The sequence below is a fragment of the Camelus bactrianus genome, chromosome 6, assembly GCF_048773025.1.
Source record: "Camelus bactrianus isolate YW-2024 breed Bactrian camel chromosome 6, ASM4877302v1, whole genome shotgun sequence".
In the NCBI taxonomy this organism is placed as follows: Eukaryota; Metazoa; Chordata; class Mammalia; order Artiodactyla; family Camelidae; genus Camelus; species Camelus bactrianus.
In genome coordinates this window covers 59,880,807-59,885,170 of record NC_133544.1, presented here as the reverse complement: position 1 = coordinate 59,885,170, position 4,364 = coordinate 59,880,807, and positions in this window count along the sequence as shown.

Genomic DNA, 4,364 nt, shown 5'->3' with positions numbered 1-4,364 from the left:
ATTTTTCTAATACACTCATAGATATAATACACATTTTGACCCCAACAAGTTTTGTATTAACATTTCCATTTGCCATTTAATAGTTTACATCTATCTTTGATCTGGTGTAGGACTACTTTTTAATAATATTACTATTGGATTGATTATTAATTCTATATATCTAGGAGAAGAAAGAAGACATCTTATGTACCTGAAATTTTTATCATGAATTAAAAGTATCTAGTTTTGTCTTCCTTGTATATATTCACTAACAGCATTTCTCTATTAGCCTGTTCAGCTGCTTTCTTCTTCAGTAGTAGTTGTTTGAGAAGTAGTAAGCTATGAAGTACATTCTTTCGTATTTTTGTGAAGTTCAGTGAATATCAATTCACTGCAGTAGTTATGCAATTTCTATGCATTGAGCATGAAGTAGCAGCTTTCATTAGCAGATTTTCACAGTCAAAACTGCTATTTCTCTCCCCACATCTTAAATTCAAAATGCAAGCTGCTTGTTTGCAAACAGAGAAATTGGAACTTGCCAATTATGTTAATCATCAGTTATAAAAATCTCTTGAATGTCTCCTGATCTAAAGAACAATTGAAAATTCACTTTTTTATGCCTTGTCTGCAACTGTTTATCTAGCACATTTTCCTATCAATTGATTGAATTACAAAGGCAATTTTTAAAGCCATTCTTTTCAGTCAATTAATGTATATTATTAATTTTTAAGGGTTTAGCTGGGTTTTGTCCCTGAATCAAATTACTTTCAGATTTCTATAGATAAATAGAAATGATGGATTATTCTGTGGGAGCTTAGATTATGCTTTGCCATTTTCTAAAATGTCTGGCATAGAAATTTGGAAGTCATAACTTAAACCTTTAAGATGTTTGTCACTAATTTACTGCAATATTGTGAAAGTTGTAGATTGTTATTCTTTTCTATTAAGGCCAGAATAACATAATAATCTGCTAATTGTTAACACTAGTGATATTACCTTAATATTTGTTACACATTAAATATCACTGGAAAATAGATTACCTTTGTTTTCTCATTATATGGAATTAGTTTTATAGCTAAGTCTTGTCTTTTAAAAGTATCTTTGACAAACAAAGCAAAATGTATACATGCAATACAATGTGTTATTTTATTAGCTTAATGCCAGTGTTCTTTTTTTTTTTTTGTCAGTAAGAGATGTATCCAAGAGAATTTTTAATTAAAGTAACATTTAAATAAGTAACATTTATTTTTCAATAAATTCCAGTGTTCTTTAAATCAAAGTAAGTTACTAAAAGTATGAATGCTATGGATACTTTCATCTTTTTAAATATTTGCTGCTTTCCTAAAAGAAAACTTACTTTAAAAATAACACATTTGAAATGAAACATTTTGTATGTTTCTTTCTATTTCTTTGTTGAAAATACTTTTCTCTACTTTTCAAATTTATCTATAATCTTTGGATCACTTTGATCTTTAAATGCTAATATCAGCAAAGCAAGTTTATTGTATAGAATTTAAAATTATACCTCAGTCATACTATTTTCATGAAAATTCAGAAAGCTAGTATATCATTCAGTGAATGATGTGAAAGGATATTAATATCACAGTAGTAATAATCACATGCTACCTATAACACAAATGAAGCAATGTATGCTGGTTTCAGTGTCTGATACATTTGCTACAATAGGGATAAAACTAGTCCTCAGTACATTAAGGATCCTGGTTTACAGACCCATGGAAAATAGAATATTGTTTTCCTCTTCTTGCAGTAGTAACAATCAGCCCTGTGCCCCATCACTTGTGAAAAACTTAGATGGAGATTTAGAAACTGGTGCATATGTTAGTGAAGGAATATATGAACGTGCAGCCCTTTTATGTGAGATCCCAGGGAGTCTGGCCTCTGCTTTGCAGTTTGTGCACATCTAGATTAGTATTCCTCTGAAAAGGCTCTAAGGTCAGTGCCAACATGATTCACCGTGAACAACAATAAGTAAAGCCAAAGATTGGCTGTTGTTATTTACAGAACTTATGGCAAGAGAAGTAAGCAAGGATTGTTGGTTAATTAAAATTCCAAAGAAATAGCAGATCTAGGAGTATAATATGTGACAATTCTTGGCAAATTGTCAACCCTAGAAGGTGCTTCCATTCTACTGTGCCTCATTTCCTCTGTAAATTGTCAGTCTCATATAACTGTAAAATACTTATTCCCACTGTGACAAATTTTTTAGTAAACATGTAAATGTGATTATATAGTTTAAAAAAAAAACCCATATCTTAAGAAGTGAGAAAATCACTGAGTCTCTTGAGGGGTGTGTGTGTGTGTGTGTGTGTGTTTTAAGCAGATCAGGAAGAAATTTAAGTATAACTTTTAGAAATATTTAATATTTTGTGGTAGCTTCCTATACGTATAAAGGTTTTTAATCAACAATAAATGTTACATGATTAAATATCTTTGTCTTGCTTATGGAACAGAAATCAGAAAAAGGAAATTTTAGCCACTCTTTCCTGCTTTCAATTTAGAAGTAATTGCCTGGTATAAGAAATCATGATGTCAGATCCTCACAATGCATATATTTACACCGAATTATATAGCTGTAGGGTGGTAGTGAGGTGTTAGTAAGACCATCAATATAATGGATATATGAATTAAACCATGATTATACAACAAGTGGTCATCTTAGGGAGAGGCAACTTCCTTAGGAGGCTAAATAGTGTCAAGACCAGATAGGGAAAGGCTTGGGCCCAATCCTATTAAAGTTATTAATGCATAAATAAATACATAAGAAATAAATACCTAAAGAAAGAATATGTAGATCAGGGATGGGGGATAGAACATGCTGGTAGAAGCTCAGGGAAAAACAAAACAAAACAAAAAGAAGAAAACCACTGAAAAAGTGTCTTTGGGAATACTTTTTCAACCTGCCCATGACAGATGGTTCTGTACCCCAAGAGCCAAGTGTAACTCATATCAGAAACATACATTCCAAATATCATTGATGTATGTAACTCCAATGCACTAAAATGCTAATTCCCCCTACTCTGGCCCTACTTATCAAGAGATTGACAAATTATAATTTGGTTCTCCTAGTGCCTTGTCTAAGAATAGAATGTCATAGAATGTTAGTGCTCCTTCACTTTAGAAGGTAGATTTTAAAGTATAAAGAACCATTGGTAAATATTTCGGCTTCTGCTTACTGTAACATCAAAAGAAGTCAGCTTTCCAAGAATAGTCAAATCTGGAGCTTGACAGCATTAATTGTATGGACCAGTTGAAAACATTTACAGTCAATTCACATGAAAAATACATGTTGTCTGCCTAATACATGTGAAGTACTGGAGATTAAAATGATGAGAGAAAATATTCAAGGGAAGTTGATATTTTGCATCCTTGTATTACTGCTTCCTGTTCAGGATCTTTACAAAGGTTAGAATCTCTTGAAAAATTAAAACTATATTCTGATCTTAACATCATGAGGTCTACACTGACTTAATTCTGTTCAGAAAGGAAATCTAAATCTCTCAGTACTTTCACAGTAAAGAAGAGCCTCTATAAGCTCTCCAGAGGACTTGAGAAGTGCATATCAGTAGCTTTCCTTTAAAGGAAGATATTCTGTATGGGAGAACTTTACTGAAATGTAGCCAGTTTATCATGTTTTCCCATGTTCACATTAGCTTGGATATAATACTGCTTTACAGAAATGGTTCTATCTTTGAAAAGTATACATGTCCTCACTTTATATTATCAAAGATAAAGGGATTTAATTCCACAATAAAAAAGGAACATGACAATCCATCACTATTCCAATTATTTTTGAATTCTTTGATTTTGGTTGCTTGTTGACATGAAAAATATTGTGTGAAAAATGCTCCCTCAGAAATGCTTTCCTATAAGATGTAATAGTGTGGAGAGTAACTGACAAGGCTTATTTATACACATAATCAACCACATTATGATTGATTTTCTATTTTTAGTGAAAATGTTAGTTGGTTATGCCTTAAAACTGAAATCATCAGCAGAAAATATGCTAATACTTTGACAACATATACCAATCCAGCGGGAAAGTGACATAGGACATAGATAGATAGGACTAGGCCAAAACCCACTCCATAAACACATGACTAGTTTGGAGCTAATTCCAATCCAGAGGCTGGTTCTCATTGGCGATCAGTTGCAGCATGAGAGAATGGGCGCCACTGTAATTCAAACAATCATAAACACCTTTAGTGTTTATCCAGGTTGTGAGTCAGAGCAGAGGCAAATCCATGGTTCGATCAAATACGAAGAACTAGGTCAGCACTACCCAGGATTTTGAGATACTTGTGTAAGAAGTAGGAGCAGTTAGTCAGGTTTGTGGGCTTCTAGCTAGTTTGCTGGGGTCTAACTGA